Source organism: Canis lupus, chromosome 7 (assembly GCF_048164855.1).
Source record: "Canis lupus baileyi chromosome 7, mCanLup2.hap1, whole genome shotgun sequence".
Classification (NCBI taxonomy): Eukaryota; Metazoa; Chordata; class Mammalia; order Carnivora; family Canidae; genus Canis; species Canis lupus.
The window spans coordinates 23,313,315-23,335,981 of NC_132844.1; the positions used below are offsets into that span (position 1 = coordinate 23,313,315).

Consider the following 22,667-nt stretch of genomic DNA (forward strand, 5'->3'; position numbering starts at 1 on the left):
ACACAAGAAAAGCCACTTTCACCTAGAGGCTAAAGTGGTACCAAAGAAGGTCACCCTGGGATGCTCTAGGGACCCAGTACAGAGGTCTGTAGACAAAGTGAACTCTTTTGGAGTTCATTTATAGCAGAGGATTTTAACCTAGGGTCTGTGGATTCATAGGGGATGCCTTGAACCCCTCCCAGAATGTGGAAATATGTTCTGTATGTGCATCTTTTTCTGGGGAGAAAAAGTCATTGGTTTGTGAAAGGACCTATGACAGGAGGAGGTTTTAAAAAAATTAGTTTAGATGTTTCTCTTAAAGTGCCAAGCTAATTTTCTGGCTGTGTGATAGATTGTGTTAAATGGTCTGGCACTCCTAATTTTTGGAATAAAAATGAATTCTTAGTGAATGATCTCACTGCCTACAGTGCTGTCTGATTCTGTCCTGGCATTTGATAGAACTTGTTAGGAGATTAGGTAAGACAGGATGTTGGTACATTTGAGGTCATTAAACCAAGAAGGGAGGGAAAAAAAAAAAGAGAGAGAAATCTTGCTAAATATATTGTGGAGTTGAACTAAATGCTGAATAGCTGAGGGACGTTCTTTGTGCTCTGTGCCAACACTTTTAAACCCTGCTGAGAAACAGACTGGAGCGGCAGAGACAGCTCCATCTAGATGTAGCACGTTGGTAAATGCCTATCTTTCCAAGAAATATTGTTTTACTTGTCCTTTTATGGAGGAAGCATGGAAGGCTGTGATTTCCTGGGTTGCACAACATTTTTGTAAGCAGATACAACTAGTATAGAACCTCGAGAAACAACAAAAGCTACCTTTTCACCTGGCAACCAGCGTTCTCAGAGTTCTGGTTTCAAGACTGGGAGGATAATGGAGAATATGACACAGAGAGAAGTATATCTGAAAGGTTTTGTTAGATGAAATGTAACCCCCAAAGTTTATTTTCTACCTGTGTTTTCCTGTCTTTTCTTTGGGGAGGAGCACTCTTAAATTGCATTTCGAATTTACTCTTCAGAATTTTTTTTTTTTTAAGTAGGCTCCACACCCAATGTGGAGACCACCTCGGGGCTTGAACTCACAACCCTGAGATCAAGCCTGAACTGAGATCAAGAGTCGGACACTTAGCCAACTAAGCCACCCAGGCCCCCAGAAAATACTCTTAAAAATGTACTGGATGGGGCAGCCCCGGTGGCGCAGCAGTTTAGCGCCGTCTGCAGCCCGGGTGTGATCCTGGAGACTCGGGATCGAGTCCCACATCGGGCTTCCTGCATGGAGCCTACTTCTCCCTCTGCCTGTGTCTCTGCCCCCCCCCCAATAAATAAATAAATAAATAAATAAATAAATAAATAAATAAATCTTTTTAAAAAAATGTATTGGATGAGTCATGGTGATGGTTGCCCAGCAAAATTAATGTACTTAATTCCACTGAACTGTTCACTTAAAGATGTCAAAATGTGACTTTTATGTTTTATGTTTTGAAATATGCATTGATGCTATGAAAATATGCATTGGATAATACAGAGGGGGAAATCATTTACCTTTTGAGATGGGAATTCCAAGTATCTTTATGTGTTAAATATATGCCCTTTCCTCTGTATTGATATGAATAAGTAATAGGCAAAGTGTATGTGGGATGAAAATGCTCCCTTAAGCACTCTGTAGCCCCAACTCTGTCACCTACTCACTGGCTGTGGGACCTGGGACGTGTATCCAAAGTAGATGATGAGCCTTCAATAAATTCTTTCTCCTTCTCATCCTCTTCTTACACCACAGTTTCCTCATCAGTAAAAGGAGGATGATTGAACGCCATGATCTCCAAGGTCCTTTCAGCTCTACCAATCCATGCTTTATGAAAACAAAAAACAAAAACAGAAAACAAAAATAGGTCTGCAGAACAGTATCAGATCCATCTGGACAGCCGCAGTCCCCTGTGTGTACACACAGCAGCTTTTGCCACTTCTGATTTGCACTCTCCTCTGCTCCGTATTTTTTCTTTTCCTCAGCCTGCAGAGAATCATCCGTAAGCTTAGAAAGGGGAAATGAGGAGAGAGGATTGAGGTGGCTCAAGACAGAGGGCTGGGGTGAGGAGCCTGGCGGTGGGTGTCAGGCTGGGTGCAGTGCCTACACCGCAGCAGGACTGGAGTTGGCTCTGATAGTGCCGTGTGGTTATGGGTACCGTGGGATTCAGAGCCACAGCCCCCAATTCACTGCAGGGTGTATGACCACAGCAAGATAAAGTACAATTGATATTTATATAAGGCAGATGGTGGCAGGAGCATAGAGACTGTAGATCCAGGGAGAGGAGCTGAGTTTGTCAAGTGAGGAAAAAGCAGCAGGAAGCAGAGCCTGTTAGGGGAAGAAGAGGCTTCTGAGGGTGCAGGTGGCAGCTGGAGGGGAGGGTGAGGGCAGGTGTGTGGCCAGAGTCCCCAATCAGGTTTTGAGCTGGAATCAGATGAGATCTGGCTCTAATAAATCAAAGCGTAGGTGCAACTACATGCTGTCTCGTGAGTCCTCCTCGCAAATCACCCAGCCTTCTGTGATCCTGGGGACTTTCGATGCCAAGAGGGAATTGAAAACAGAGAGGCCAGTTACCATGACAATAGCAGTGGACCCAGTGAGAAATAATGGTGACAGGAGTAGAGATGGAGAAGGGTAGACTGATTGGAAATATAAGTTGAAGGTAGAATCGGCAGCACTTGCCGACGGGTTAGATGTTTAGAAGGGAGAGGGAGAGAGGAAAGGCTAAGAAATCTAAGATAACTCTTAGTTTTTTAGCTGTAGGTCAGTGGTATTGCCTTTTCCTTGAATGGTTTATCACACCCTTTTTGAACAACATATGGCTCACCTGTCTTCAGGGTCCTGGCCAAAATTGTTGCAGCCGTCACACCTGCAGTGAGCTCTGTGTGGACCTCGCCAGCCTCACTTGGGGACAGCCCAGCAGCACCTTGCTTTGTGTGAGCCCCACTTGGCACCCACACTTGTGCAGCTTGGAAGTCAAGGGGCACCTGCAATTGACAGTTGAGGCCAGCAGGCATTTGAAGCTCCCCAGGGGGATAGGACTTTCCAGGTTTTTCTGGCTGGTAAATGAGCGTGGACAGAGCTGAAGTTCTCAGATTAGGGGAAGGAGGCAGATAGATCAGACCAAGCATGGAACCTAGGAAAAGTCAAGGCACTATTGGCCCATCCAAGTTCTCAAGAAACTGCCATTCACTACGTTGGCAAGCAAACCCACTGGGCTTACCCACAGCATTTCTTGCAGATGAACTTAGTCATTGTGTGATTTCATGGATGATCTTTGACATAGGGATAGAAAATATGGTACTTGAGCCCTAAATGGTACATCAGACCCTGCTCTGGGCATTTTCTGCTTGGGCATTGATTGCCGGGAATGGTGATGCTCTTCTGAGATTGAGACCCAGAGTGAGATTCCTCATGCAGCATTTTCACTGCCATGTCCCATGACTAAGGACAGGTATCCTGTGCTTTAAATCACCTTTAGAAAATGATCTAGGTCATTTCTTAATAAGCTACACGGTAGTACTTTTATTTAAAGAAACTGCAATAGAAAAAAGTATTTAAGTCTTATTAATTCTAATTTAATTCTAATGTGTGAAATATAACCATTTTAGGACTAACAAGTTAATTAATTCTTTTTCTACACATAATCAGATTACTGTAGGACCTGAAGCTTCATCAGGTTTGACATTTTACCGGTAGCACATGGAAAATTGATCATGTTTCCTTTGGGAAGAGGGATGTCATCTCCCCAAATTATAGTGGCTGGTAGTGCTACACAGGAAAGGAATAGCCTTGAGAGTCAGGTGGAGACAGATTCGGATTGCATGTCACCCCCTCTCCATCATTGTGACCTTAGCCAAGACATTTATCCTCTGTGAGCCATAGTTCTCCCATCCAGCAGACGAGTTAATAATACCTGTAAAATTCCTACGATAGTTCCCAGTACACAGAAGTTTTCAGCAAATAGAACTTAGTATGGTATGTAAATACAGGCCAGTATTTTTTAAGATATAAAGCCTACAGACCCCAAAATTATTTCAGGTGTGTATTTTCAACACTTATTTCTTTTTGGGTTTTTCTTTTCTGAATTGTCAATGGCAAATAGTTCTAAAATAGCACTATCCTCTTATAATAGAGGTAGAAATCTGGACAAACCTACCATATTTTGGGAACGCAAACATCTTGAATATCAACAAAGTGAATTTTCTAGCTATATTCCCCAACCAGAATAACTTCGTCCCAGCACCTGATATGTGTAAGTGGAAACTTTCAGAGACATTTTCATCTTAATTTTCTCCATCCTGTCTGAAATGGCTGCGTCTTTCTGTGTTGTAGCAAAAAAAAAAAAAAAAAAAAGAGAAAAGAAAAGAAAAGAAAGAAAGCACATTTCCTTGCATTACCTTCCCATGCCAGTAGAGCAAAACACAAAAGCCACAAGATCTATGATTCAAAGGTCTTTTGCCTTATACAAGTGACTATTTAAATTGCTTGAAATGTAAAGTTTTTAAAAATTCATCTCTGTAGTTTCCAAAAAATTAACCCCTTTCTTTTTAAAGCCCTTCTGGCCATAAAATGATGTGTGACGACTCCATTTAGTGTTTCTGAATATGAATAAGGACACCAGGGCCACTCTCAGTTTACATGTTTATTGCTAAAGCTGTCACCAAATTTTTAGTAAATTTTATATAGCATGGGACAGTGGAACATTTGAGATTTGACCTTTTCTACAGGTGATAGTTCCAAAAGTACAAATTGCATTCAGTCTAAGTTTTGAACTCTTGTTTTCTGACCACTGTAATTTATTTTTCTACTCAATCCAGAGAGAAAAAGTGATGGGAACATGCCTGTGTGTCTATAGATGTGTAAGAGTCATTTATCAGCTCCCAAAATCAGTAGTCCAAATTTGGGCAGGGGACCAGAGTGGCATTTTAAGACTAGGAGGTCAGGTTGGCTCGATGGTACCAGCCAGGTACAGCCCTGCTGGGATACTAAGCAAAACCATTTGAATATTTTGCCTCAAGTTAAAATACAGTGAAAAGAACTTAAAAATATTGTATCCCAGGACAGCCCGGGTGCCTCAGCGGTTTAACGCCACCTTCAGCCTAGGGCATGATCCTGGGGTCTCAGGATCGAGTCCCACGTCAGGCTCTCTGCGTGGAACCTGCTTCTCCCTCTGCCTGTGTCTCTGCCTCTCTCTCTCTCTCTCTCTCTCTCATGAATAAATAAGTGGAATCTTTAAAAAAAATTATTGTATCCCAGAGCAAGATGTCCCTGTCCTTTTAAATTTAGGCAAACCTGGATTCGGGTTCAAACAAGAACATAAACCAATTCTAAATATTTTGTTTTATTTTCCTTGTAACATTCTAATAGATACAGTGGTTTCAGTAAGGTGGGAAGCATAGGAAAGAATTGACGACAGGATAGGGAAAACATTATTGGAAGCTGGAAAAGCAATAAACCAAACCACTTTCTTAGAAATTATGTTGTATTATATTTGTGGTGTAGATAAAAGTACCTCCATCTATAGTTTCCTAGCAAAAAGCAAATACGGTTTTGTTCATCACATCCCATTAAAACCACTAAGAAAATCTTAGCTAAGAGTTGAATTGTAGAGACAAAGATGCAATCAGCTTCACTTATACAAGAGGTACCTTCTAGAAAACCCGATCATTTCGCTGCTAATTGGTATAAATGTTCCCTTGCCCACTGCATGCAGCTTGAGATCCACTTATGCTTTTATGATTGTTGCTGTAATTAAATACCACTTAGTTTCTCTTAGGCTTAAGAATACAGGTCTCCTTGACTTTTTCTTTTAAATAAATTTATGTTTGTGCAAGAGGGAATTACTTACAGATAATTTCCCATACCTGGGATATGTTACTTTACTTATAAGGGAAGGAACAGTAATCATTCAGATATCTCTTTTTAAACTTTCCCCCAGCTTCTCTAACAGTAAATATGAAGAAATGAAAAAGCTGTGCTTTCATGCTTAGTGTAGCATTACCATATCTACTCACCCACCTTTTCCTAAGCACAGTCCTGTGAACCACTTCAAGGTTTTGTGAGGTCTTCGGAAATCAGTCTAGCTGAGAAACACCATGAGGGCAGGAAGTGTCCATAGCTCTCATTCACCATTGTTTTAAGACACTTAAATGGTGCCCAGGACCCAGGGAAAGCTCAGTAAAAACTTCCTGAATGGGTGTTGTCCAGTGGGCTTCTGGAGTCTGAAATATGTCCCAAAAAACTAGTATGTAAGGCATCTAGGGCTGCACTATCCAATCAGGTAACCACTAACCACGTGTGGCTATTTAAATTGAATTTAAATACATTAAAATTAAAATTCAGTCCCTCAGTTGCCCAGTAGCACTTATTGAGCATTAAATACTCAATAATCCTATGTAGCTGGTGGCTGCCATATTGGACAGCATACGTACTGAAAATTTTCATCATCACAGAGAGTTGTGTTAGTGCTGATAGAATATCATTAGTAGAGGCCTAAATTGGCGGCTCCAATTTTTTTAAAGTGAATTTCCCATGTGACCATAATGTGCACTCATAATTTAAAAAGTAGACTTTTTTTAAAAAGGATTTTATTTATTTATTCATAGAGACACACAGAGAGAGAGGCAGAGACACAGGCAGAGGGAGAAGCAGGCTCCATGCAGGGAGCCCGACGTGGGACTCGATCCCAGGTCTCCAGGGTCACACCTTGGGCGGAAGGCGGCGCCAAACCGCTGAGCCATCCGGGCTGCCCTAAAAAGTAGAGTTTTTACATCTCTCTCCCCAACACTGTAAGAATTCAGTCAAGAAAGGTCGGTGGCCCATGAAGTGGCTATCTCTTTGAAACTGAAAGCCAAACAACAGCGGGGCTGTTAGCAAACTGACATTACAGTGATGTACTCATTTGACTACACTAGTTAGTATGTGAAATATCTGTACCAGTTAATAGAGTTGGCTATTTCAAGCCCCTCCAGTACCTACTTCCTGTGGCCCAGAGGCCTTGGCCATTCACCTCCCCTTAACCCAGCAAAACATGTTAGCTAATGCCAGTCCCATCCCTGGAGCTAGCAGACTGCTCAAGAACTCTCCACCCCAGCACTGGAGGCCTTAGATTAATAGGCGCAGCACTTAGCCTCCAGGAGGGACTGCTCCCAGAGTTTTTCTAAGAGTTGCCTTATCACCACCATGGCCACGTCCCAGATCACAGAACCATTGGCTTCAAGAAGACCTTAAAATCATCTCATCCTATCCATTCATTTTACTGAAAAACAAGTCACAGAGTCACCTAACTAGTTTGTGGCCAATTTAGAGATAAAACTCGAATCTCCTAACTTGGTACTTTTTTTTCCTTTGGTACATCTTCCTGTTGTCAGTTTCCTTAACTATGAAATGGGAATTAATATCTTTATGCCTCACAGAGTTGCTAGTAAAAAAAAAAAAAAAATGATACCCCACATTTTACATATGTCCTGTAGTTTACAAAAGCCCTTTTGTATGCATTCTCATTTAATCCCCCCAAGAACCTGTGAAAGGTGTTAGGTTAAGAAGTAGCAAATGACCTTCCCAAGATAACAAAGCTGCTATGGTAACAGGGATCTCAGTCTCTTAGGGCTTGGGAAACTATAAACTCCTTTGTAAATGTAAGATAACATAACCACATGGTATTACTAGTTTTTAGCTTGTGGTATTTTGCAGTTCAAGATTTAGTGACATTGAAAGTGGTAACTTTGTTCAAGCAACGCATTTTTTTTTACTTTGATAATGTGCCAATTGCACAGACTTTGGTTCAGCATTAAAACAGAAGTGGGCTGCTTCGAAGTGTATTTTTAAAATGAGAGAATCCAAATTTGTAATTAGCTTTAGAAATGTTAGTTGTGCAGTTTGAGTATATAAAGAGCTTCTGGTAATCATTTCTGTTATTAGTAGGTGGCTTATTTTATTTTTTGTATTTTCCCCCAAGCAATTAGGCATTTTGGAAAAAACAAAGTATGTTCTTTGAGGGGTTATTTCCTCTATTACTGCTTTATTTTTTCACACCCTATAGTTCTAGTATATTTAGAAAATTAACCACATATATGATTGTGGCAAAGAAAAATCCTGTAGGAGCCATTCTACTCACTTGACATCTAACTGTCAGGAGAATGTTATTTAAATTATAAAGAGAAGCCACAGTGAAGGAAATGATTCACTTCTTGATATATCTTTTGTCTTTTGGTCTTTTGATAATTTTGATAGAAACATCCCTTACTAAGATAAGATTATTGGGAAGATCAACTCAACCCACTCCCAAAATAAAGTGGAATTTTTTGCATGTGTTTCTTTCTTTCTCCCTCTCCCCCTCTCTCTCTCTCTGAATCTCAACCATTTTATAATATATACTATATTCTACTATAGAGAAATTGAGTTTGTAGATAAGGAAAAGAGTGATGTTATTTCATTCTATATGACAAAGAAGTATCTCTTCAGTTTTATTTTATTAGCATATGAAAGTGGTGGCATTCTCTACACCAATTATCCTGTAAGGTTTAATACATGTAAAGGGAAAAGAGAAAAATCATTAGACAAAGCTATAAATGAAAAGGAACTTGAGATTGTGGGTCCTGACTTTATCATTACCAATTTGTAGTCCTATCTGGGAAGAATGTGTTTGGTGTTTGTTTTTTGAAGAAGTATGTATTATGTGTGTATCCGTGTCTTCTCTACATGTACCCTATTTTGTGTTACACAGCAGACTCCCAACTCTCTGCTGTACTCTAAGAGATGTGGCCTCCCTCCTGTACATATAAGACCTTCAAAGTGTTTATTAATATCTAGAGTTTTCTTGGATTTTGTCATTTCCCCTGCTTTTGTGGCAGATGCTGCTGTAGAGGGTGCTGATCAAAAAAAGCATAGAGGGTGAAGTTTTTATAGCTAGACGTGAAGTCATGTAATAAGACAGTAGGCTTGATTAGCCCTTTGAAATTCCAAACTTCTGATTCCTCCCAAACTTATTAGGGAGGAAGGGTGATTGATGAGTGAGCACTTGCTTTTAAACTTTGTAGCTACCGGTTTTTATACCAGTGCACTCAGCATTAAGTGAGATAATGCACACAACCTGCCCAGCACCAGAGTTGACACATGGTAAGCGCTCATAAGAGCTATCCACTATTATTAGCTTGTCTGACTTGATTTTGTCTTCACATCTCTTTCTGCTCTCTGATGGCCATGGTGAGTAGCAGCAAAATGTCCAAGAAACACAAAAACGCCAAAAGGAAGGGAAAAAAGTCCTCCGTAGCCTAGAAGCAGAATTTATCAGCCTACAAATAATTAGCATCAGAGTGTTTGTCTTCTCAGGATGATGTGTGAATTATTTCCAAACCCACCCCCATAACTTTTGCCAAGTTAAGACCCCATGGACAAGTGACACCTCCTCCATTGCCCAGATCTGACTCAGTCTGGTCTAATGAGGTTCCATTTGATGGCAAACTCAACAGTAATCCCATTTCTCTCTTGTTGTGTGAAAGATAGTACGCTATTCACTATCTTCTGTGTAAGAAAAACAAAAATAAAATCTCCTAAGTATGATTATCATTGATTAGAGCTTTGTTAAGATGTATGAGATGCAAGTGCATTTTTTCTGTGCCTATGATAATGTGGGTAATTAAACAAATTAACCAGGCACTCATGCTGTGTTAGGAGTGTAAATTGGTATAGCTTTTCTGGGAAATCATCAAGACCCTTAAAGTTCACATCAGTTGACCCAATAATTCTTTTTCTAGAATCTACCTAAAATATAGTATTCAGAAATTCAGACAATCTGATATTCAGATACATCTCTCAAAGTGTTATTTGCATTAACAACAACCAAAAAAATGTAATTCCCTAAATGAAATCATTAAATAAAACCCCTTTCCATGGAATATAATATTACATAGACATTGAAAAGCATGTTTTTGAAGTGTTTTTAATAACTTTGGTAAATTCTCACATTCATATAACATTAAATGAAAAGTAGAAACAAAACTCTGAGTATTTTTGTGTATCTGAAAAGAATAATGGTCCACAATCTTTTATTCTTAATTTTGAATCCAAAAGCATTCCAAGTTCAAAAGGGTTTTTGGTAATTTCTTTGATAGAAATACCTGCTCTGAACTAATGTGAGATTCCATTTTAATCCAATTTAATAAGAATATACATCTGTTTTGCTACAGAAATGTTATGAAATACGTGCTGCTCTAGACCCTAATGGAGTATTATGTGATAAATGGTAGTTGCACCAATAAATAGTTTTAAAATCCAAACAATTCTGAATTCTGAAACATACCCTGAAGCTCAGGAGTTTCAGTTATGGGGTTGTAGAACTATACAACAAGGTAACATTAGTGATTTATCAGTGCCAAGGCTATAGTTGATCTTTCCTTTTTCTTGTTTATTTTATTTTAATTCCAGTTAGTTAACATACAGTGTTATCTTAGTTTCAGGTGTACAATGTAGTGATTCAACATTTCCATACATCACCTGGTGCTCATCACACAAGTGCGCTCCTTCATTCTCATTACCTATTTCACGCGTCCCCCCATCCACCTCACCTCCCCTCTGTTTTGTTCCCAACAGTTAAGTTTGTTTCTTGGTATATTGTTCTTTATGCTTTTCCATATTTTCCAAATGTTCTACAGTAAGCATGTATCAATTTATCATGAGAAAAAAAGTGTTAAAAATCAACGTGTTTAAGGCCTCAGAGAATCACCTCATTTCAGTCAGAATTCCTGAACTTGTCATTTGCTTCCTGTGTCTTCCTGTCACTGCAGTTACCTGTGTCTTTTTTTTTTTTTTTTTAACATGTGTCTTTTAAATCTGGGTGCTCTGGTTTGTTGAAAGGAAAACCTTCATGAGATTGGACATTGATCCATCTCCAAACCGCTTTTGGGTTAAAAAGAGCAACCAGTGAGGGATGCTCACCTACAGGATATACTCATGGCATAGGGCTTCCCTGTGGGTTGAGCCCTGGCATTGATCCCTTGGGATATCTTATCATATTCTGTTTATGTGGACCAGTCAAGAGACAGACAGAGGCACAGTAAGTTAGAAGTTATAAACACAAGGGAGACAGTGTCACAGGATAGCAGGAGGGAGGGAGAAAGGCTGATGTCCGAGGTTTACCCTGCTAATGGACAGCTCTTCTGTCCCATTCAGGTGGACACTCACTGACCTGTCACAAAGTTGCCCTGCAAAGCTTTGGTGTCCATGTCTGAATGGATTGCTGTAGCCTTCTCATCTCTCCCTTCGCCCAGTTCCCCGCATCCTAAGCCTCGAAGCCAGCACAGAGCCTGGAAGAATTACATGTAAGTTTTGACTGAGGTTTCTTCCCTCAAACCAAACAATGGTAAGAATTTTCTAGGTGATAACAGCAGGTAGCCTAAACCCGCATGGGTTACTTTTCTTTTAACAAAGTTTCTTGAAAATTACAATTGAGAAAGGGAGCAGGGATTCAAATCTGCATAGCGGTGTCTCCTTAATTCACTGGCTCTTGGACTTGCATCAGAATCACCTGAAGTGTTCTTTAAAGTATAGCTTGCTGGGCCTCATGCCCAGAATTTCTGATTCAGGAGACCTGGGGCGGGCTGGGAAGTTGCTGTGCTGACAAGTTTCCAGGTGATGCTGAGGCAGGTGGTCCAGGGACCCCACTTTGAGAATCACTGCTTTAATTCAAGTGTAACCGAAAGGATGAACGATAAAGGGAGAAAAAAGTATTAAATATTCGGTATTACACACCACTTAATTCAGATACTTAGTGCCTTGCTGAATATATTGACTCATCTCTCAAGAAAAGAGAGTTTTAAGGTCCTCTCGGCCCCATCACATTTGAAAGTACAACCAAGTAGATGCCGTTATTCTGTGCCAGCTTTAGAGTCAATAGTATCAGTCATTCTTTGCCCTTGGTTTTCAACAAGGGTGACTTAACTGCTCCGTATCCGGCAAAAATGACAGTGGCAGTCCGTTTGTGGGCATGTTCATCAAGTTCTTAGACACTCAGAAGGGAAAATCTTTTCTTCCCCTGGGTTGAGAAATATATTGCTGCTTTTTAAAGTGAATCATCATGGTATTATCTTTCCTCTCATACACTTAAATGGGAAATGATTTACAAAACACATGTGGGAAGGGAGGCGCATCTCTAATAAATAGTCCTTATCATCAAGCCAGGTTTCTCTGGGATTTTAAGTTCTCAAGACTGACATATTTTGAGGATCAGCATTTTAAGGATCAGTATTTTGAGGATCAGTGTTAGCTTTGAATAAGCCAATCACCTCTCCACTGAGGACAAGAACAATTTATTCCATGTTAATGGGAAAAAGTAGAAGATTTTGGCTCAACAAATGTGCATTTGGATATATGTGAGCATACATGCAAATGTACATATGTGCCTGTGAATATATATGCATTTTGTATATTCCTAGCTTTCATTGTAAGAATTTTAAACATTTTTCTTTTGTTTCATTGAGTCGATGGGAGTATAAAAATAGTATGAGTGATGCTGTCCAGGAAATGTATGAGAAATTTCTGGGCATTTAAATCTGTGGATAAGCATTGTGATTTATAACATTTTACTTGGTATGGTAAATGTTCGTTCAGGATAGCACTTAGGACTTACAGTTCTTTTATTAGAAATCACAGAAATTGAGAATAATCACTGTTAATAAAGCACTACCAAAGCAGACGTAATGAAGGAGCTTATCTATTGCCTACCCATTGGCAGAGCCAAAAATCCTGGAGATAGATTTAAGTGTGTGTGTTTAAAATGAAAATCGCAGAATCAGATAAACAAGGCAAAAAAAAAAAAAAAGTGATAGCTGATGAAAGAGTTCTATAAGGAATTAATCCAGAGCTGTCTTCTAGGTGCTGTCCACGGGGTAGCGGGGCTGGTAAGAGGGCTGATAGAGTTGTGAGTGATGTAATTATGTATTCTTACTCCACCCTCACAAACTATAACATCCCTGTCAAGCACTAATGAGTTATTCTGCACAGCATTCTTGGAAGCGAGGTTTTCAGTGTACAAAGCATCTTCACCATGATATGGAAAAGAAGTAGGTTGGATTAAATGTTCCTTGATCTCCTTCCTGCTTTAGCATCTGTGAGTGTCCATGTTTACACATCAGGTTTTCCTGCAGGATGACCTTTGATGTCAGTCAGTTTCATGACTACAGGCTGGGGAGGGAAGAAGTCTGCTCTGACACCTCAAGTCACTTGCCTCAGGTGACTCAGCTCTGAGAGCTCCTGCCAGACCTGGCACAGCCTGCCTCGATCACCAGCCTGGGGTGAAGCACCCAAGTCACTGAGTGCCTGAGTGTCTCTGTAAAAGTACCATAAATATGTGGGGACAAGGGGTATGGGAACCCTGTCTTCTTTCCTCAATTTTGCTCTCAACCTAAATCTGCATTAAAAAAATAAAGTTCATTAATTAGAAAAAAATCTAAATACCAAACTGTATGACAGTTCTTCAAAAGAGTAAACATGGAATTACTATATGATCCAGTAATTCCACTTCTGGGTATATACCTAAAAGAACTGAAAGCAAAGACTTGACAGCTGGTTGTAAACCCATGTTCCTACAGCATTATTCATAATAGCCAAAAGGTGGTAGAAGCCACCCACATGTCTATCAACAGATGAATGGATAAGAAAAATGTGGAATATACATACAATGGAATATTATTTGGCCCTATAAAGATAATGTAGTTCTGACACATGCTACAACATAGATGAACTTTGAAGATACTAAATGTGATAAGCTAGATTCAAAAGGACAAGTATCATATGATCCCACTTACATGAGGTATCTAGAGTTATCAAGCTTATAACCAGAAAATAGAACGATGGATGCCAAGGTTTGGGAATAGAGAGGAATGGAGAGTTAGTGTATGGGTAGTTTCACTTTGGGAAAATAAAAAAGTTCTGAAGATGGATAGTGGTGATGGTTGTAAAACAATCTGAATGTACTTGATGCTACTGAATTGTACTCTTAAAAGTGGTAAATGTTATATATATTTTACCCCAGAACAAATAATTGATTTTTTTGTTTTGAACTGAATACCAGAGCTGACTTTCCTTCCAAGAATACTGTGCAGAATAATAACTAACTAGTGCTTGACAGGACTGTTATAGTTTGTAAGGGTGGAGTAAGAATTGATGGCTATGTCCTTCATACCTCCCTCAGCCCTGATATATTCCCTGGCACCCTTTGGGCAAGAGTAAGGGATCTACAGAATGTATACTTTAATCTTAGGGATTGCTTTCCTCTCAGGGCAAGGAGATATTTGTCAGAAACTACCAGGGAGTGGCACCTGGGTGGCTCAGTCAGAGCATCTGCCTTTGGTTCAGGCCGTGATCCCGGGGTCCTGGGATCAAGTCCCATGTTGGGCTTACCACAGGGAGCCCGCTTCTCCGTCTGCCTATGTCTCTGCCTCTCTCTGTGTGTCTTTTATGAATAAATAGATACAATCTTAAAATTAAAAAAAAAAGAGAGAGAAAGAAAGAAGGAAACCACCAGGGAAATTTGTCATAAACAACTCTATCAAATGACACTGACACATACAGGAAAGCTGTCTCACTGTGATGGAGGGAGTATGTATCTACCTGTGCTCCTGTGGTGGGGCTGCTCAATTCATCTGAATTGTGTGTTCATGAATGAGTCCAAGTACAGTGTACCATACTGTACGGGATCATGGCACCGTGTGCATAGCTGTGGTATGTGACAGGTCTTCCTCAGTAGAGGCGGACATTGAGGCACAAACCAGGGATTATAGATTTGATTATATTGCAGCCACAGATTGAAACCTAGAAAAAAGGGAAAGCTAGAGGAGAAAATGAATAGCAAACAATTCTCTTGCAACAGGGCCTCAAATCATTATAATGCCTGTTTTACATACTCCAAATGAAATATAATCTACCCCTCATCACCAAATCATAGTAGTCTTAGGTGTCAATGTACCCATAAATCACAGAACAATTTAGTGAGTCCTGCAGTTCTGTGAGGAATATGCAGGATTGAATTTACTAGATTAGTCTCTTCAGGCCCTATTTTGGGGAGATTTTGCTTTTTATTCTATGTTTCTTGAAAACTGGATTTGGCAAATGATCAGCAAATTCTCATGGGACCCAGTAGCCATGCTTTCTTCAAACATCCTGTACTACTTTCAGGACCTGCCCTTGAGTCTGAACAGGGCTTGTAGTTCCTGAAGAGCAGGGCATAAGGACCCATAGTTCCAAAAAGCTCAGAAATCTCTGTCCTAATTTATCCCACTTCCTTCTTAAGGAAGGAGTAACCAGGGAATAATCAAGATTATTTATGTGTGTGTGTGTGTGTGTGTGTGTGTATGTGTATACATACATATACACGTGTATATGTATGTATTTGGCTTAAGGAAAAGGTATGATAAAAAAATAGAGTTGTCAGTGTTAAAGTACAATATGTATAAATCAGTCCTATCATTCTTACCCAGACTTTCCAAACCTGCTTAGAAATAAACTCTCTAGGTGATGGACAAAGGGCAAAATAAAGGTTTCAGCTGCTAAGATATCAGAAACTGGAATTAAAGATTTTTATAGAAAAGAAAATCTAGAGCAGCAAGTCTAAGAGAAAAGCAACTGTTTATTCATCCTTGACATCTACATGTACATGTGGCTACCTGCACCCTAAGCTTGTGTTGAAATGAAATGGATATAGAATCAAATAAAAATAAATTCATTCCCATGACTTCAGAGACCATACTTTTTAGACACAGGTTTTCCACAGAGAAGTCCAGCAAACCTAGTCACCCAGACGCAATGACATAGGTAGAGAATATCAACAAAGACAGACCCTTAGGAGCTCCCCATGTAGGCTCTTATGTTTCCTAGGAATCAGATCACCTCATATCAGACACTGAATTCATGTTTAGTGATGGCTTAGCTACCTGGAACCCAACTAACCAGAACCCTGAATTAACTAACCTTCACACTTCCCCACCCTCACTTCACCCCCTCCCGCACACCCCACCCTACCCACCGCACACATCCCACTTCCCTTTTTCAGAAATAGAGATTCAGAAAACAAGATAGCTTTGGTTTAGTAAAGATGGAAAATATACCCTGGAGGATATCTGTAGCTAATGACACTGACCTGCTGAATCATTGAGAATGGTTAAATGTTTTAAAATTAGGAAAAGAAACTGCTTTGGAAGTATTTTCAACAAAAGGCATTTTCTAGCTGTCAATCAGAAAATTGAAACAAACAAAAATCTTTTTGTCCTCAATTAGTCCAGTTAACTGAAGTTTTATTATACCTATTTTCATGCCTAATTAATAATCTTAAACTGTTGATTTACAAAAGAGAAATATACCATTTTTTTTCTTCTTGAAAAACTGTACAGGTTTTGACTTTTACTACCTTTCCAATGCCAGAGCTTAATTTCAGATATTCTCCTTATGTTTATTATGTTTAGAAGCACTTTAAAAGTTGTAGTATTAATGATATTAAGAGTAATATAGAAAATAATTTTATGAACGTACATATTCAGTTCCTATAGTCATTGGAAAACAATTGGTATAGTTTTGAAGCCAATTGTGTTGTGTTTTTTAAAAGAATGTAGTCTTCAGTTTCACAATTATGTTCTGCTTAAGGCGTCATCAAAATAATTTTCATTCTCTGCATATACACTGATGGTATAGATAGGGATGATATTTACCAGCATGGTAATATACTTTAATATGTAAATCAAAAATTTCAAATGGTATTCCCTGTGAATCTCCAAATAAATTCAGCCATGCGTATTATAAAGCTGCTTTACCAAGTGATTATCAGTTGTAGCACAAATAGTTTATCAGAATTTCCAGAGTTTAACAGAATTTCCAATCTGTTGCTTTTAGAAATCATTGGTATGCTTTCTTTTGGATGTGCCTTTCATTAGCAAAGTGACACCTCTCTCTGAGCCATGATTTACACCAAGTGGTGGCACCACATTCTTACAAGGACACCAACCCCTCTTCCCCATTAAATTGTTCATTCTGAGGGCCCTGGCATCTGGAGCTTTGCTGCAACTAGCGAGTGCCTCAACCATGATGAAGAAGAACTGTATTTGCAAAGGTCTGGAGTGTAGCAGGATTCTTAGGGTCCTTGTAGAACTTAACTAAAAGCTGTAGCCTGTTGGTTCTAGTAGATTTTTCCTATATTTCATGTCTGACTTGTCACCAGGCCAGATTATTAGACTGGGTTCCATGTATTAAGTGTTTTTAATTACTAGGAAGAACAGAATCAGAGAATAATTAATTGTTTCCTTTCATCAAAACAGAAGTAACTTTTCCTGATTGTGAAAGTAATATGCCTGTTGTACATAATTTATAAAATAACAGAATCAGAAGAAAATAAATTCTTTATAATCCAGCTACCTAGATAAAACCTGACTGTTAAATACTTTGGTGTATTTTTCCAGACTTTTTTCAATTAATCAAATAATTCCAAATAAGCAGTACCCTGGACCGATTATGTCCTACAGATTTGGTGGACCTTAGGTATGATGACTTTAGATATCATTTTCTAGGACAGTGATTTCCTAGCTTCTTATTTTCCTCACCTCAGATTATACTAATCAACCCTTAAAAGAGCAGATACCTGATGTTAGCAAGTTGAATTTAAATAATAATAATAATAATAAAATATACATTAAAAAAGAACAGATACCTGTGTCGACACACCATTATCTTTATCAAGTGGAAGTCCGTATTAACTGTTTTTTTTTTTCCATTCTGCATCTTGTCAATAAAAATGATTACTGAATGGCCTGCAAGATCCTAATGGGCCTCTGGAATCATAAAAGAAAATTTTAATTATGTACAGGATGGTTTTAGTGTTAGATCAACTAATTATGTTGTAGTTACTTAAAAATTCATAATCAGTATGAACCAGCAGTTTGCCAGAAATGGGAAAGGTTAGTTAGTAGATTCTCCCTTTCCCCATCCATAATCCAAATAATATGTTCTCCAGTAAAATTCTAATTTTATACCTCATGGTAACAAAATGTGATTCAAATATATCATTTCTTGTGCTGTGAACCAGAGTTTTCCTTCAACTTTGTACCCTTTATCCCCCTTCAAAGAAATTTCTCTTTAAATTCTTCTGGTGTAGTAGTAGTTCCTTGGATTGTGTGAGAACTCCGTGCTTCCCTTTGTTTTGTTTTGTTTTTTTTTTAAGATTTTATTTATTTATTCATGAGAGACACAGGCAGAGGGAGAAGCAGGCTCCATGCAGGGAGCCCGATGTGGGACTCGACCCCAGGACTCCAGGATCACGCCCTGGGCTGAAGGCAGGCGCTAAACCACTGAGCCACCCAGGGATCCCGCCCTCCCCCCCCAATGCTTCCCTTTGGATGGGGATGAATCCTAACATGTAGCCAAGGTTAGGAAGGATCTTGAGCACTGAAAGAAAACCCGGATTAAAAAAAAATTAGGGGATAGTTAAAAGATTCATCTGAGAAATGTTGTAGGAATGGTATCTGCAAGCCTGTGTCAATAGAATAGGAAGTCTGTGATAAGCAGTTGCTAGAATAGATTTTGTTTTAAAAGAATGCTCTATATTTGGCATGGGTATGACTAGGTCTTCTCCCCTGTACAGACCTGAAGTTCTTTGAAAGCAGATTCTTCTAGGTTCTTCTCTCTGCATCCCTTCACATCGTTTGTGTCCTTGTTTATAATAGGGACTCGGTATGCATAGAATCAGTATTTCTGACTCTTGAGTGACAGGTGAACGACTGTGCTCAATTCAGGTACTACATTTTGCCTTCTTGCCCCAGAAGGGGTGCTTTGATAAATATCCGTGACTGTTAAATGCCCGGGTTGGCTACAGGTGTGGGGAAGTGGTATACAGTACTTTGATCCTCCCTAGGAAAAGGAGATGCTAAGGTGGATCATAAGCATTTGCTTCTTTGTCTTCAGTTTCAGTTTGACCGCCTTGCTTCACTGAGTCACAGCGCTCGCTCTTCGGTGATCGGCATGTCACCTAAGCCTGAGACTGTCCCTTGGACTGTTTATGACATTGTACCTGAATTTCCCATTACATTAACAGCCAGCATTTGTCATAAAATTTCAAGAACGCATTAAAAGTTATTTGGTTTGTAGTTGACATTGAGATTAACTTTCTCTAACCTAAACCAGTGAAAACCAAAATGCTCCTCACCACATAAAAGTTTTGCTTTCGCTGTGTTCAGACCCCTCCCACCTCCTCAGAGCACAGTCATTTGGAGTCTGGTTTGGGGGCGGTGTGGTTGTATCTCAGCGGTGTATGACCCACTTTTTCGTAACACTTAATTACCCGTGTTTTTACAGCACTAGTCAGAAGGTCTGACGATAGTGGACTATAACCCCAAAAAGATTTTCTGATACACCTCACCGGGGCTGCTCTAGTACCGTGCGTTATGGGAAGAAGGTGCTAGCTCTGCTGGGCGTGTGTTAACTACCAGACGATGACAGGACGTTTCCTCTAGTTTCTGGATAATGAGCAAGCACACAGGTAAAGAAAGATGCCTTTCTCAGCGTTGCCTCCTTTTGTGTCTTAATTATTCTTGCTGAGTTGACTTTTAAATAGTGATCACTACTTGCATATATGTTTGCTGCTGGGGTCTGCAGAGGGCTCGGAAGAATGAGCATTTTAGTCGATACCCTGGGACCTTAATAGTCTAACTTTTCGTGAGACATCATCTAAAGAGACTGGTAAATCCAAAACAGGCTCTGCTCCCTCTGCGCCCCTGGAACACGTCGCCGTCGTCTTCATCATCGTGTTTTCCTTGGTGGCTCTCCAAGTGTGTCTCAGCACCAGCCGGTGGCGCAGAAGCCGTGCGCCCTAGCGCTTGGTGAGCCTCGGCCCGTGCGGTGGGGATGGTGGGGACGGTGGGGACGGTGGCCAGAGCAGAAGGGGGGCAAGCGCCTGCAGGGGGGACGAGGGGCGCCAAGGAGGACATCAGCCTTGGTGAGCCTTGTTCTACTGCAGCCCTAAAAACAGATCCAGGGCAAGTGATCCTGACCTCACTTGGGGTCAAATCATGCCTGCCCTCCTGCTCTGTCTCAAGGGTGTCTGCTCGCCGACATCACTTTGGCTCATTTGAAGAACCTTTAAAACGCGCTCATTGTTTCAAAACAAAACGGTCGTGGGTATGGTCTTCCCGACCGTACAGAAAGGTTTGCGGGTGCCTTTCTTGGCTGCGAGGTGGTTGACGTGTGGCTCGCGGATCACGCTTGCCTGTGCGCGGAATGACAGAGCAACGTGGAGTCTCTGGAAAATGCCTGTAGATAAGTCAATGTTGTTTTCCCTGAAAGTCCTGATACAGAAAAAGAGTGAAAGTACCAACACTAACTGGAAAAAATGTCACACATTTTAGCCTCTTTGCATCCCTTGTTAGGACAAACCCTGGGTCGGGTTTTTTACATTTGTGAACTTGTGCGGTAGGTGGAGCAGTGTGGGTGGCCCAGAAAAAAGTAGCGGTTAGAATAAGATTTTCCATTTATTGCCCTTTGTGCCTGGCTAAAAATAAGATTCATACAAATCAGAATATGTAGTGCAAGCACAATCACTCTGTTAATTCTGATGACTGGCTTGCCCACATCTTTGCATCTGTCTGGTAAGTGGTGCATTGGGAAATAAATGTGACTCTGTTTAAGTGGCAAGAGGCAGCCAGGTTTGCGCTGTTTGTCTACATGTGCTAGTTTATCAGCATTTTCCCCTTCTGAAGGAAGAAAGACACAGCTCATACATAAACAAATTGTGTCGATGGAAGGTTGAAAGAAGAAGTTATAGAATCTTCGAATCTTTTTTTAAAAAGTAATTGCCTTGTTTGAAATGCTGTTTTAAAACATCCATCTTTTTGACTCATTGTTAGAAAGTTGTCTCTTGAAGCCTCGTAGAATGGCAAGGGAAGGATTTCCTGGTGGTGCTGCCAAGAGATGAGCCAGGGCTTTTGTTTGTGTACTGATGGGATGGTGAGCGAAGGGGGACGAGGATGAGTGCATGCCCGTCCTGGAATACCCTCCGTGGACACAGATGTTGGCGGGGAGGCAGTTAACCAAGTAAAAACTCCCCTTCATCTGACTGCTGAGTCTACTGCAACCACAGTAAGTGATAACATGTCAGTTTGTGGCTAGAAGAAACACCAAAGAGAGGTGGCGTCAGCGTTCACAGGGAAATTTGTACCTTCGTGATCCCAGTGATGGTGCTGTCCCCATTCCACTGGCTGCGTGGCTGTGGCATTTCCAAAGAATGAGAATGTCTGCAAGTGTTCTGAGCCTTTCGGTTTGATGTAATTTATGAAATGAGATGAGTCAAGAGGGCAGTCATTCCAGAAGCCTCTGGAAATTGAAGACTGCAAATCACATTCCTCATTGGCATCTCCAACTGAGGCAGACAGTAAGGCGTGGTCGTTATGGCAATGCAAGAGCTTTGGGAGAAAGAGGACTCAGGACCGTATCTCAGCTTAGCTAGGTGCTGCCTTGATCTGTTTATTTAACCTTTTCTGAGCCTGGTTGGTTGTTTTTATTTGAAAACGGGAACAGGGACAGTACCTACCACCAGGGATAGGTGATTGTGGGGATTAAATGAAATAACATATATGAAGCACAAAGCCAGCACTTAATAAAAAATGATGATACTCTTACTTGTGCCATTGGAACATAGGAATGTGTTGGAGAATTTTAGGGCATTTGGAGGTTCCCCTCTATGCTTGGGATACAAATTTTGGAATTAAATGGACACACAATCAGCCTTTTGTTCACTGTTTCTCAATCAGAAAGCTACAGGTCATTTACAGAGTCATTTGGTTCTTCATAGGTTACTGATGCCATCTGGGAGGTCATTTCTTTATTTTGCCATGAAACTAGCACAGTGGAAGCCTCTCTTTCTTTTTAAGATTACTACTGTGTTGAGCATATTCAGTTATTTTTACCTTCTCACTATGTTTTTTATTTCAACGTGGATATTTCAGTGCTAACATCTGTGCACGTTAATTGTAGTACCTGCTGATATACATTCTGAAAGAGAGAGCGCTAATGTTGTAATCAAGTACAATTTTAAATATTTCAGGTGGGAATGGGCAAAAAACTTCAGGAGCAATTAGCTTCTGTGGTGGTATAATTCCCCACAGAAAATATTGCATCTGTTATAATTCTGGTTACTAGTCCATCTTAGAGATGGCTGGATACTGACAGGCAGAAAACAATTGCTCTGGCTTCTTTTACTTTGTATTATTTTTGAAAAATTGTTTACTGTTTAATGTAGTGTATCCCCACCCTTCTAAGAGTCTTTCTGCCCACTAAATTTTTCCATTAAAAAAGTAAATATAGGGGCACCTGCATGGCTCAGTAGATTAAGTATCTGACTCTTGATCTCAGCTCAGGTCTTGACATCAGGGTTGTGATTCAAGCATGGCGTTGGGCACACAGGGCACGGAGCCTACTTTAAAAAAAAAAAAGTAAATATATTTAGGGTGCCTGGCTGGCTCATTCGATAACAGCGTGCAACTCTTGATCTCAGAGTCATGAGTTCTGGCCCCAAGCTGGGTGTAGAGCTTACTTTAAAAAAAAAAAAAAAAAGGTAAACTATATGTATTAGATGCAAAGAGTTCACATCAGACTCTTCCTTCAACCTCCTCCATGACCTCCCA

The 22,667-nt window shown here is 40.2% G+C and overlaps 1 protein-coding gene across 6 annotated transcripts in view; it reads left to right on the forward strand.

Annotated features, from left to right (window-relative positions):
- The window catches only part of BACH2 (BTB domain and CNC homolog 2), a 359,456-nt gene that overhangs the window by 194,132 nt on the left and 142,657 nt on the right, over positions 1-22,667 (forward strand). For 3 of the 6 annotated variants that reach the window (XM_072832052.1, XM_072832054.1, XM_072832053.1), the window contains exon 3: positions 11,185-11,333. The exons of the other annotated variants lie outside the window; for them this stretch is intronic. The gene's annotated coding sequence lies outside the window, so the exon portion shown is untranslated. The remainder of the gene's footprint in view (positions 1-11,184; positions 11,334-22,667) is intronic. 6 annotated transcript variants of the gene reach the window in all.